Source organism: Microtus pennsylvanicus, chromosome 3, assembly GCF_037038515.1.
Source record: "Microtus pennsylvanicus isolate mMicPen1 chromosome 3, mMicPen1.hap1, whole genome shotgun sequence".
NCBI lineage: Eukaryota > Metazoa > Chordata > Mammalia > Rodentia > Cricetidae > Microtus > Microtus pennsylvanicus.
In genome coordinates, this window is record NC_134581.1 from 1,698,955 (window position 1) to 1,713,186 (window position 14,232).

Here is a 14,232-nt window from a genome sequence, read left to right on the forward strand (position 1 = left end):
GGCATGGCACTGAGGAGCAGGGACCACGGTGGCAGCAGGTCACAGTGCAGGCTGGCCTAGGGCAGATGAGGGAGGCCGGTGCTGCCCTTTTCTCAGTGAGAAGCAGTTTTAGAGGGTACTATGGCAGCTGGGGAAGGGCAACCTGAGTCAGAGACCATTAAGGAGGCCGAGAGCCGGAGAAGCAATGGAAACAGCCCACACGAGATAGCTCCAGCCTGAGGGAAGCCAGAGGCAGAGCTGGGTGAGGAACAGGCATCACGGAGAACACAGGGTGGGGGCATCCAAGGACCGGCGGAGGGAGGCCTGCATCCAGACTCCTGGGAGGAGACCGGTGCATGTGTGCTGCTGAGTACTCCAGTCTGCTTGGGGAACCGGGAACCAGGGAGAGAGACCCAGGGGAGCCTGCCCAGTGGGCGGAGCAGACATGATTACAAAGGGAGGCGACAGGTGACCAGGCAAGGGACACTCAAACGTAGTGTCATGCGGATGCAGGTTCCTAAAAAATGCTGATGGGCCTTACACCTCGCTGAAATGTTTCCCGAACACCCCAAACTCGGCTGCACAGAAGAACCGAGGGAAGGAACCTCTAGCAGCCAGAATCCAGCATCTTTTCTAAGATTCTGATTCTCTCTGCAACTGATGGTGCTTCTGAAGACAGACCTAAGGGGAAGGCTCTAATTCTGTAAATGAGATGTGGGGCTGGGTGTGCGAGTCCTAAGGAGAGTGTGAAGCTCTATCCTCTGCACTTATACAGACCTGAGTGCCCAGTGTATTCTGGGTAGCACGGGGTCACTCTGGGCAGGACAGCCATGTGGTTCCGCTACCCACTTTCCCTCCCCTCATGTCTGTCCGGGGACAAAACCAGGATCCACTGGGAAAAGCCAGCTTGCCTGAAGATGCTTGTATCTCTAGCAAGCTCTGGGGCCTTCATGGTCAACTCGGTGGTGACAGTCATGGGTGGGGAAGAGAGGCAATGGCTCTCCGAAGCAGTGTGTCAGTGTGTGAATGAACTATCTCAGCCTGTTAGCTGGTCTTGCGTGCACTATGTTGGGTTCAAGAAATGTTTTTTCACAGTCCAGGGGCTGGACCAAGTGCCATACCAAAAGAAGGATGAAAAGGCTGGGAAGAATCTGGAAGGGCGAATCCAGAGGTTCTGCCACTAAGCTCTTCTGCCAAAGCCAGAATTCTGTGAGCATTTCAGAAGTTCCCCCAAAGCCAAGCGAATCAGCCAAGATCCGCAGAAGTTGAGATAACCCAGAATCTCCAGAGGGAAACAGTGGCGTCATACCCCGGTTCTTAAGAGGACTTGATCCTCCCAGACCAAGCCTGAGCCTTCACCACCACCATGGTTGTTTACAGAGCATTAAGGATTTTCCCGCAGAACCGACAAGGGTCCATCAGCTGCCAAAGCGGGATGGACCAATATGTAGCCACATGCGACATTTTAAAACTTGTAAGGTAACACATTCGGTTTCTTAGCCACACTGGACAGTTTCTTTTTCCAGCTCTAAGCAGTTGTTCGATAGGGAATGTGTCCCTCACTGCGGAGAGTTCCCCGGTTGACACAGCTGCTGACGGTGTGGAACCCCATAAGCTCATGCTCAGAGCTGGTAAGGCTAAGAAGGTTCAGTCGCTGTAGTCGCTTTCAGTGGCATCTTTTGGGGACTACAGAAGGAAAAAAAAGAGAATACCAGCATGTGGCCCATTTCCCTGATGCCAGAGAGGCGTCAGCGGTCACTGCTTTAAATCCTCACCATGTGCTGTTTTGTTTTTATTTTTCTGTCAGTTTAAATCCCAGCCCCAGAGGTTTGTCCGTCTGCCTGATTTAAGGCAGTCTAGTTCTGTGCACATTTGCTGAGAGCACCTGCAGAAGCTGGTGCCTCACGGAGGATGATGTCCAGGGATTGTATCCAAACGCAAGAGCCCAGTCACGCGATCTGTGTAGGTTTCACATCTTAAAATCTTATTTTGAACTTTGTGAGCTTTCATTTTGCGAGAATAAGAGGGAAAGGTGGTTTTACAGGGTTTTGCAGAACAGCTCAGGCATCCAGAGAGGAGAAAAATCACCCGGTCTCGGGTGGAGCTCAGAGGTAGGCATGAGCAAGGCATAGGTTCCATCCCAAGCACCAAGGGAAATCCACCAATCAGATGAGGGACTTGAAGAGTGTGTGGCTGCCTTGGCTGAGAATCACACTGGCTCTGACATTGGATGTTCAAATCCCTGGGGACAGAATTCACAGACAAGGCATCCACCTACTCGGGGGATCCAAACCCAGTTCCTCTTCCGCTGGGTTTGCACGTCTAACTGTCACACTACTGTGGCCATCACACGGTCTGAAGGGGACCAGAGGCACAGCAAGACAAAGGAGGAAACTGAAGCTGAAAGTAGTATTTGTTGATTTTGCAGATTTTTGATTTTTTTTTTAAATATAAGAATCTCGCTCCTTAAAAGCTTCCTTCCCGCATCAAACAAACAATAAGCAAACTCACCAGTTTTGGCGAGGCTACGATTGATCTGCCTAGCGATGAGAAAGTAGCTTTTAAAAAAATAAAATCTCTGTGTGTGTGCGTGGGTGTGCGTGTGTGTATGTGCGTGTGCATGTGCGTGCGTGTGTGCATGTGTGTATCTGTGCGTGCGTGTGTGTGCATGTGCATGTGTGTGCATGCATGTGTGCCTGTGTGTGTCTGTGCATGCAGGTGTGTGTGTGCGTGTGTGCATGTGTGTGCATGTATGTGTGCATGTGTGCCTGTGTGTGTCTGTGCATGCATGTGTGTGCGTGCGTGTGTGCATGTGTGTATCTGTGCGTGCGTGTGTGTGCATGTGCATGTGTGTGCATGCATGTGTGCCTGTGTGTGTCTGTGCATGCATGTGTGTGCGTGCGTGTGTGCATGTGTGTGCGTGCGTGTGTGCATGTGTGTGCATGTACGTGCATGACATGTAGACGCATGTAGATACACCATGGCACACGTGGTCTAAGGACATGTGAAGGTCTAAGGACAGCCTTGGGTGCTCGCCCTCCTCCCTTCCTTGCCTGAGGCAGGCCCCGTACCCTCCCCCTACCCTCCACAGTCCAGCAGGCTCTCGTGTCTGAGGATTCTCCCATTTTCTCCTCCCGTTTCACCACAAGAGCACTGCAATGACAGACGCTACCACGTCCAGTTGACACAGGAGCTGGGGACCAGAACTCAGGTCCTCACACTCGCTCTGCAAATGCTTTACCTACGGAGCCATTTCCCCAGTCCTAGAGAAAATCACTTAATATAGTGTGTGCCTCATACAAAACTAAGTGGTGGAAATCAACACGCCTGTTTTCTTATTTTATACAACATCTAGTCGTGTCTAAGTATCAGGCTTCGGTTAAACAGAAATGGCTTTGGCTCATTTGAAATGGCGTATATATTTAAGTATCAATTCACTTACTGAGTACTTACGGTGTTTTCTATACCTATATAGTGCACATATATTAATAAGCATGATATAAATTCCCACTGACTGTCATTGCTCTCACGGTGGTCCAGAGGTTGGAGAGACACGTGGAGATGCGTGAGAAGCTGTTCAGTTACAGTACTTCCTTGGTGAAGCCAACTTGCCTCATGCTCAGTTACATGCCCTAAGCAAATTTCTCTCAATTTCCCCCTAGCAAGCAATTAAACCTAAAAATAAACTTTTTATTAAACAGAAAGCTAAATTATTAAAAGTCATTTACACCAGATTACCCTGCTGATAACCACATTACTGCATACACCAAAAATTTGCTTTACCCAAATGCATTCTTTATTAAAGCGGAATAAAAGCCAACCTTGCAAGTATTTTAAAAAGCAAACCATCATCCTTGTTCACTGTGTTACCCTTGGTCTCACAGGCATGATGGTGAGAACTAGTCTCGGCTGCCCTTTTATTTCGTGGTCGTAACTCTACACGCACTGAGCTTAGACGGCTAAAAACACAATTAGGTTGAAACGAAAACACAAGGACTTTTAGATCTTCCTTAACTTCTCTGCAGCCACACAGCACAAACTCTAGGTGTAGTGACGTCATGTTTGTGAAACAGCTGTACATTCTGCTGCTTTTCAGCACTGTGCATGTGTGTGTGTGCGCGTGTGTGTGCGTGTATGTGTGCACAGTCCTGCATGCATACACGTATGTGTGAGGCCAGGGAACAATCTCGGGAGTTGTTGCTCAGTCCCTGTTTTCTGAGACAGGGTCTCTTACTTGTTTAGCTAGGCTGGCTGGAAAGTAAGAGACCGGGATGCTCGTGTCTCTGCGTTCTTAATGCTGAGATTACAAGTGTTGTCTACCGTCACACCTGCCCCCGCCCCTTTTCTTTTTTTAACATGGGTTCTAGGTATTTAACTCAGATTGCTACTCAACTGACTGAGCTGTCTGCCTGGCCTTTGAATATATTTTTAAACGATGTGAAAGTTTTACTAAAAAATTGATAGAGTGTAGAAGCTGTTTTTTTTTTAACTCCACCAGATTTGTTCTGTTTATCTTTGAGTAGCCTCAGCCCAAGAGTACGTTAAAAACTGGCAAGAACGTAATCTATTTAAGCAGACTACATTTTTATATCGCCAAACTGGGTAGTTATAGCCAAGAGCTACTTTAATGTTCTTCCAATGAGAAAATGGGTCGTGTGAGCAAAGGTGGGGTCCAGTGGTAGAGCCTGCACTAACAGGCCCAAGGCAAGATCGTATAATTCTCTTCTAGCCCACTCCAGTGTGATGTATCTGTAAACCACCCAACATTCAAGACAAACGGGATCTACAAATGCAGGTTTCCTACCCACATCCTTTAGGGATACTTTTCCTTTCCAATTTTCTTTTCTCTAAGGATTTAATTTTCTCCTTCATCGCTGACGTCCAAGAAGCCCCAGTTTTCCAACTTTCACAATATGTACTTTTCTGCTGGCTAAAATTCACGAGGCTGGTTCTTACAACTGAGTTTAAGCTTACCTTCCATTAAAGCCTTACCAGATAGTCTCCAAGCATAAGCTATGTAACTGACTGACTCTGAAAAGTCACACATGCCCTACACAGTTTTTAACTGGAACCAAGTTGTTGACATACAAAAGAATATGTATAGATTATTCATCAGGTATATTTTATAGTCACCATTTGCTGGTAAGGGCAGCCTTCCCATAATACATGTCCCTGGATCTCTAAATACCAGCTTTCCGGTAATCCACTTTCTCAGGCAACTTTGCACCCAACCCATTTGCTAGCCAAGAACATAAGACCAACCAACCAAACAAACAAAAGAGTCAAAAACATTTCATCAAAGTAGCAGGGAAAAAAGATGCAAGACCTTGCTATGGAAAGGGAAGGTTGGAGCTCAATGCCCAGTGGTTTTACTTGCCCCGATTGGCACAATGATCAGTATGAATATCACCTGAGGTGGAAACCATGAAAACCACAATGCACCGCGCTTACCACATCTCCAAAGCTGCAGAGATGTGAGATAGTGTGTGAGAGAGTGAATGAGTGTGTGTATGTGTGTGTGTAAGTGTGTATACACATATACAAGAAGGTCAGTGTGAGTATGTACTTATACACAAGGAGGCCGGTGTGTGTGTGTGTGTGTGTGAATGTGTGTGTGAGACAGTATGTGTGTAAGTGTGTATACACATATACAAGAAGGTCAGTGTGAGTATGTACTTATATACAAGGAGGCCGGTGTGTGTGTGTGAGAGAGAGAGAGTGTATGTGTAAGTGTGTATACACATATGTTGTAATTGGAGTGGTGGGGCTGCGTCCCCAGCACCCCGGTCGCCTGGCTAGCTTATGCCCCGAAATAACAACACACAAATTGTATTCATTTAAACACTGCTTGGCCCTTTAGCTCTAGTCCTTACTGGCTAATTCTGATATCCCGATCAACCCATCTCTAATAATCTGTGAGCACCGGTCTTACAGGGAAGATTCTAGCCTATGTCCATCCTGGGTCGGAGCTTCATCACGTGTGTCTGCCCAGGAGAGGAGTGGATGGCGTCTCTGAGCTCACTTCCTCTTCCTCCCAGCATTCTATTCTGTTTACTCCACCCACCTATGTTCTAAGCTATGAGCCCAAGCAGTTTGTTTATTACTTAACCAATGAAATCAACAGATTGATATATGACACTCCCACATCACACATATACAAGGAGGTCAGTGTGTGTGTGCATACATGCATATACATATATATATATATATATATATATATATATATATATATATACATACAAGGAGGTCAGTGTGCGTATGTACTTATATACAAGGAGATCAGCGTGTGTGTGTGTGCATACATGCATATATATATATATATACATACAAGGAGGTCAGTGTGCGTATATACTTATATACATATATACAAGGAGGCCAGTGTGTATGTGCACATGTGTATGCATACATGCATACATATATACAAGGAGGCCAGTGTGTATGCATGCATGTGTGTGCGTACATTTATACAAGAAGGCCAGCGTGTGTGTGCGCACGCACATGTGTGTGCATACATATATACAAGGAGGTCAGCGTGTGTGTGTGTGCATACATATATACAAGGAGGTCAGCGTGTGTGTGTGTGTGTGTGTGTGTGTGTGTGCATACGTATATACAAGGAGGCCAGTGTGTGTGAGTGTGTGTGTGTGTGTGTGTGTGTGTGTGCATACATATATACATATATACAAGGAGGTCAGAGGACATCCGGTGTTCTACTCTGTCGTGGTCCCAGTCCCTTGAGAGGCTCTCACTGAACCTGAGCTGGGCTGGCAGTCAGCAAGCCTCACTTGTCCTCCTGTCTGTCCACAGAGCGCTGAAGTTACAGGTGCCCAGACGGCCACATCTAGCTTTTGTGCTGGCATGTGATCTCAGGGCCTGGCTATGCAGCAAGTGCTCTTCCCTGCCGAGCCATCTCTTCAACCATGATGACCTGAGCCGGATCCCTGGATCCCTGGAGCTCATACAGTGGAAGGAGAGAATCGACTCCCACAGGTTGTCCTCTGACCTCCACAGCACATGGTGGTATGTGCTCCATCAAGAAAACTGTAAACACACACACTAAGTAATTTTTTTTTAAACCCATTTTTTTAAAAATTTTTTGAGACAGGGTTTCTCTGTAGCTTTGGGACCTGTAGACGAGGCTGACCTGTAGAACTAGCTCCTATAGACCAGGCTGACCTTGAACTCACAGAAATCCGCCTGCCTCTGCCTCCAGAGTACTGGTATTAAAGGTGTGTGCCACCACTGCCCGGCGAAAAACCGCAAAAGGCCATTGGTTTAATTTGCTTAGAGAAGAGGAGGCAAACCTAACGGCTGCACTTGCCCAACAGACTGGGGAAGACTGCACATTTTAGACTGCGTGGGGAGAAGCAGTGTGTCACCTCATGCCATGGACATCCAGGATCCCTCAAGGAGCAGGATTCTATGCTGGCTAGTAGCTGCCAAGTCAGTACGTAAAGAAACCGGACTCTGCCAGAAGTGTCTATGATTCCCCAGGGTGGTACCACCCTGAAGGTCCCTTCTCACTGGGAACATCAGCATCGGGGAAAAGCGGGCTCTATCATCCGCAGCAGGAGAAGTAATAATTGTAAGTGCAGGTACACACATGCATGTGTGCGCACGTGAGTGTGGAGGCTGGTGGCCAACTCCAGCTGTTGTCCTCAGGTACCATCTTCCTTGTTTCTTGACACAGGGTCTTTCCTTTGCCAGGTAGACTACGCCGGCTCCTGGGATCCAGCCATCTCCATCCGTTTTATTGACTGATTGACCACTTTGTTTTGAGACATGGTCTCATTATGTAGACTAGACTGTCCTAGAACTCATCAAGAAGCCCCTGCTTCTGCTTCCCAAGTGCTTGGACTAACGGTGTGGGACATCAAGCCTGGTAACTCAACTGTTTTGACACTGGTCTCACATTGTAGCCCGGTCTGGCCTTGAACTCATAGCTAGCCACCTGCCTCAGCCTCTCTGGTACTGGGTTTGCAGAAATAATCCAAGACTTCTGGCAGGAAAAGTAAGTCTAAAGGATTGCATATATAAAATTATAAAAATGAGATTCCTTCATGTTATCATCCAACAGCAAGCTGAAAGGGGGTTGGGTTGGGGATTAAAATGTGGTTTTCCTAGTGCATGGCTATTCCTCTGTTTGGTTGCTCTTAAAAATAATTTATGTAAAACAGGCTTCTCTCTAAATACACTGTGTGTTCCCATACATGCATTGGAAATATTTGCATACAGTGTGTGTATGCCCTGGTACACACATGGTAAAAATTTTAAAAATATGGACTGCATAAATCAGTAGCTGATTTTAAATATACATCAACTTAAACAGATTTGTTTGCAATTTATGAATTCTTCAGGTATAAAAGATCTTTCTTGCTGGCGGTGCTTCTGGAAGATGTTTATACTCTGTGGAGTGTACAAAATGCCTCTCGCACAAACAAAGAAAGGAAAGATTCAGGAGCTCGGCATTCTAACCCTGCCTTTGCGATTAAACACCCACCATGCATGCGGCAGAGACCGGCCGGGACCAGTGAAGGTAGCTGTCATGCTACAGTAGACATGATATTTTGTGTGCTGCCCAAGACATTTTTCTCATGAATATAAGTCGCCTGCCATTTATTATGAGATTTTTCTCCGATTGACACCCCATTATGTATATTCAGTCAAGCTCGAAAGAGATTTCAGTGATCAATACACTATTTGTGTTGAAAGTCTATTAGCGGTTCTAGCAATGAGCTGCAGAGACACAAAAAATGGAAGTGGTATTAAGTGAACTGAATGATAACAGAAATTTGTGTTTTAGACAAGGAGGCAGACACAGGACGGCATAAAAACAAGAGAGAAGATAAGAGAAATGTCTTTTCTATTAAAAAAAAAAAAAACCCAGCTCTTCCGAGCCCATTCACTGACAGAGTGCATTAAATGCTAAGATTTTTTTAAAAATATTTAAAATTCCATGTCAAGGCATGTGAAGCAGGAGGGAGAGTGTGTCTCTCCTAGCACCGATCCCTTCAGAGCACAGATGATCCCCGTTGCTCAAAGAGTCACATTTGGATGCACTGATACCCAGAAGGTGGAGAAGGCAGATCCAGTCCCTGGGGAAAGCTGCAAACTCTTGCGCCTTGTAGCCTCTTTATGGGTACTTTAATACATTGCATTTTATAACCTACTAGTATAGCACCCCAAGACTGTAGTGTTCACCAGCTGTGAGCCGGCATTTTGGTTAGTGTAGGGGGGGAAGTTGCTAACCACAGAATTTCATCTGACCCCGAAGAATTCAGCTCCTGAGTCTGGAGGTAACTACATATGAGGAGCCATCTGCTCGAGCTAAGATACTAGAACATACAGGGCCATCCAGAAAGAGGACATTGGGGAAATATCAAGGCGGTATTGCCCAGAGACCAGAGCTTCACACCGTCTTACAATGTAGCAAGGGAGGGTCTTACAATGTAGCAAGGGAGGGTGCAAAGGATAGACAGCTAAGGGTTGTGAGGGCCTAGTCAGTCACAGAAAGTCATAAAAAAATGTCCCCGTGTTGCATACCGCCCCCCCCCCAAGCCATGGTCTCCACCCCCTTTCCCTCTTCCTGAATCTTAGGTAGACAGACTGGAAAATCAGTATGGATCTCTTAAACTATCGATATTTAATTATTTGGTTTGTTGAACTTACAGTTTGAACTATGCTCAGGCAGGAGGGCAGCAGTCGGAGGTCAGAACACCTGCAAGAGCAAAACGGTCAGAGCATTAACAGTTAGAGCTGTCTGCAGATTCTGTGGGTCAGAGCATTAGCAGTTAGAGCTGTCTGCAGATTCTGTGGGTCAGAGCATTAGCAGTTAGAGTTGTCTGCAGATTCTGTGAGTGGCAGACGTTTGACCAAAGCGGGTGACTTCTGAGTTGCATCTGAGCGAGGCTACTTGTTACAGAATTTTGACTCCAAACATCTAGAACTGGACTGCTTTCAAATTAGAAACCTAAAAAAATGACACACTGAAAAAAGTGAGAGGGAGAGGAACCTCCCTTGCTCACAGGAAAACCAATATTTATTCGTCGCTCGTCCTTACAGTCCGGAGATAGCCCAGCTAGACAGAATCAGAATCTAGTAGCCACAGACGGGAAAGACACAACTACAAAGGCCCCTGAGAACCCCAGAGTCTCCTCAAAATGAAAATCAAATAATCCCAAGCAGCAGACTCAGTCTGCGTAGGACGGATGTGCATGCGGCACAATGCACGCGAAGCGCATTCTTGAATCCTGCAGAAATGTCTGTGCAAGTATTTAATGCCTCTTAAAATGAAAAGGGCTGCAATTCCAAATGCTAGGGTGGGGGACCACTGGCCTGGGTGGGGCTTTTATGTTTTGTCTGTTTTGAGACAAGGTTTAGCCTTGAACATGGATCCTCCTTCTTCAGTCTTTCAAGAGTGCTGGGATCATAGGCATGCACTACCACACCCAGTTTCCAGGGTTCACAAAACTGTTTTTCATTCTCTCAAACACATGACACATGCACACACGCGCGTGCGCACGTGTGCACACACACACAGAGAATAAAAATGTATCCATTTTCAAACATGCAAGAACTAATGATGTTACAAATCTAAAATTCCCTGAAATCAATTGGTTTGCAAACTGGGTTTTCAACAAATGTCTCACAAATCACAAGTGTGATGTGACATGCCCAGAGGAAAAGAGAGATTCTCAAGGTTGGCTCCAAGTCAGATATTGCCCCCCTCCCCTTTGTCCTTCAACCCTCTCCAGTGTCCTGAGAAACCTGTGCTCATTAACAACAGCTTCTCTTGGGGTAAAACATGAGACTAGTTGGTGTGCTTTAGTAGTCCAGGTGGTAATTCAGTCAGATCACTAGCTTCACTGGGATGTTCTGGAATGTTCCTCATACAATGCTGTGTGTGTCTATTTACTCTGGGAACTTAAGGCAGTAAATATTCTGGAACCTTCTCACACTGCAATCAGTAGCGAGCAAGTAGACAGTGCCACTGGATGTTTTAGGAGAAGACCTTGCAAGTATGGCTGCCAAGGCACTAGCATCCGAGAGAGCGCTGGAGCGGTCCTGCCAATCTGAGTCCCGAAGTACTGAAGCCATTTTGATTTTAGAATGACTTGCGGTCACAGGCAATTTCCATGATTGTTTGTTCCTGTGACTCAACACCTTCAAGGTGCTGGGATTGTAGGTATGATTCGTAGATTTAAGAGAAGGTAAGATAATGTAATGGGGGTGAAGGTGTGTGTGTTGGGGAACAGAAGGAGTTCCATCATCTCTGAACTTGAATGATCAGTTTAAAAAGGAACATGCAATTTTCACTCGGAGTAATGGCTGAGAGAAGTGCTAACAGGTCCAGCCAGATCTGGAGATGTGCTAGCTCATTCTAGCAATCAGGTGAGAAGTATCTCTTTCTCCTCTTAAAATCATGTATTTACCTTAAGAATGGATGGTAACCAAGTGGGCAGGCATCTTTCAGAAAAAAATTAAGGAAAGTAGAAAAGCTTTGGTCTTCCTCTTGGTCAGCCCTGCTGTCTGCGGTAGAGGATGCGCAGGAGGGCGGCCATGGGGATTAGCAATTATGAATTCATAATGCCCTTTTTTTCCAAAGGGCTTGCAACCCTTTCTTTCCTATAGATTTGAAATCTTGTGGTCTTCCTCTAGTCAGGCGGCCTGGCTGGACCTGGTTCTGCTTGGCGGACTTTGCAGTAAAGGGTCAGTCCACTCATTTATTTCTTCCTCCTGTCCTCATGAAGATACCAGGCTCTTGACTTAATACCCTGCTGGCTTATTCCATATATCACCTGAAAGCCTCATCAGACAAAACAAAAAATAAAACCCTCCAAAACCTATTTTATTTAATAAGGAATTTTTATCAGGAGGTCCATATAGCCTTGGCCGTCTGTTTTTCTATCGTGTCTTTCAGCCTCCCAGACCAGAGTTTGGAAACAGTTCTCACTTTGTGTCTTTTCATCAAAAGCAGCCTTTCCAAGTTATTATAAATAGTGTATCTTCCAAGCTGGCAGGTGAGATGGAGAAATATCAGGCTTTGGAGCCCGGTACATGGGTAAAAGTCTTCCCCCTAGAATGTGGGTGAACACACAGTGCGGGCAACACCCAAGACTGGCAGTGCCTCGCCCTGCACGACTGCAATTGCAGGGCTCCTTCCCTGGCTGCATGCAGAGGCTCAGAAACAGGGTGGGGCTCTCTGGTCTTGCAATGCAATGGCAAGGAGAATCTTTGCTGTTAAGAAACTAAATTGCCCACATTCCAGTTTTCCAATATGTTCAACAATACCTTGGTCATAATCGTGTGGTTAAGGGTGTCACTGTATCTAATATCACGGTGGAGATGAAAACCTTTGTGTCAAGTCAAATGAGATGTATGCACCAACATGCATGGCGGGCATTGAAATAAAGGGGGTGAATATAAAATCCCAGGAGAAAAATCTCCCAGAGTCGAGATGTGAGGAGACTGAGTTCTCTGATAAGGGTTATTATATGTTTTATTTTTTTTAAAAAAAATTTACAAGTATGGTTAAGGTCTAAAAGTAAAATCTAACTGTGTTGGCCTCCTTATGAGTCAGCAGACCTCTGAACCCTTCAGACCGTGTAGCTGGAGTACATGGGCAAGAGCTGTCTTTGGACACACCCATTTTCCCAATCCTGACTCTCTCTCTCAGCACTTGCATCTCAAACTGCCTCCCTCCACCCCTCCACCTCCACCAAGACAGACTGAAGCCCCAGTGTGGAGGGACTCAGCCTTTGGTTCTTTCCTGAGTGTAACTGGATTAGGGCCTATTTCTTCCTTCACCGGCAACTCCTACTTCATTTTCTCTCCAGTCTGTGTGTTATCAGCTTGACATTCCCTTCAGTGGCATATGACAAATTAAATTGGCCATCACTGTACTCAAAGGAGGCTGTCTTCTATTCCCCAGAACCGCTTTCTCCAGTCCTGTTCTCTCTCTCTCTCACACACACACACCTTGGTATTTATTTATTTCTATTTTGAAGGGATGAAGGTTATAAGAAATATATGGATGCAACTCTCTAAGAAGAAAAAGAAACCAGTCCAGTCATAAAACCAAAGGTACAGTCGCAAAATAGTATTTTAAATACTTACACCGATGCTATTTTTCATTTAAAACCAGAACTTTACAAATAAAGGCTAATTAAATGATTTTTTCACATCTTTCCTCGCAATTCAACACTTTAACACGTATTTTCTGCTCAAAAGTCATAAAGTAATAATATTTCCTAGGTGCCTTCAAGTCTCACACCTTGGCAAAATCACCTGCAGTACAGGGGTCGATCAGAAACCTACAGAGGGGGTTGGCTGGTCAGCACGCAACAGCTAGAACCACTCGGTTTCCCTTTCTCCTTAGTATTGGGACAGAGTGATCGGACGCAGAGGTTTCGCCCTATCTGGGGCTGATTTTCACAAGGGCCCCCGCCCCCCACATTTAGACTCCCAGGCAGTGCCCAACCCGCGCCAGATAGCTGCAGCTACCGGCTCCCACCTGAGTGTCTTTTCAACCTTTGTCAAGTATCTCAAGACAAGAATTCTTCCAAGCAAATAGCTCTCTCCTAGACCAGAGACTGGGGAAACTCCTAAAGAGGCCCAGAAGGCAAGCGACTTCGGACTCGCTCTGCAAGCTTGACTTAGTCATTACATCAAATCCGCCGGTGCTTCGGAGGACCCCGGGGTCCCCACACGGTCGGGGAGCATCCCACGCCTGCGCTCCCTCTGGGCACTCACCTACTGCTAGAAGGGGAGTCACACTGTGGTCCAGACTTCCGCTGCAGAGAAGCCCAGCACGCCCACCCGAGTGACCAGAGCGCCTCGCCTTGTGGTCGGATCACAGGGTGCCCGATGCACCCACTGAGGTAGCCGGACCTCCGGGTGTCTGAGCGTGCCCTTCGAAGTGGCCGGACAGCGGGCGCCCGGCAGGGCGGTGGGACCCAGGCATCTGCTGCGAGGAGCGGTCCCGGGCGGGTCCGTGCCGAGCTCGAGCGAGCGGGCGAGCGGGGCGGGAGGGGCCATTTGTAACCGAGCAGACGCTACCACCGCCCCTTACTCGCGGGGGGCGGGGGCGGGCGGTCAGGTGACGGCGGCCCACCCCGCGCCGCTGAGCCCGGTGGTTCCTGCCCGGGAGGAGCCCCCTGGCGCGCTCTGATTGGAACTCCCGCTGCAGTAGCGGGGGAGGGGAAGAGTGGGGGGGGGACACGTGATCGCCCGGCTGGGCAGCCCGGCGCGCCC

General features: G+C 47.0%; 1 long non-coding RNA gene across 1 annotated transcript in view; it reads right to left on the reverse strand.

Annotated features, from left to right (window-relative positions):
- Window positions 1-13,991, reverse strand: part of LOC142845411 (uncharacterized) — an 85,307-nt gene extending 71,316 nt beyond the window's left edge. The window contains exons 1-2 of the long non-coding RNA XR_012909922.1: window positions 13,732-13,991; window positions 9,649-9,697 (exon numbers count right to left, since the gene is read on the reverse strand). This is a non-coding gene — a long non-coding RNA (uncharacterized LOC142845411). The remainder of the gene's footprint in view (window positions 1-9,648; window positions 9,698-13,731) is intronic.
- Between the last annotated feature and the right edge of the window lie 241 nt (window positions 13,992-14,232).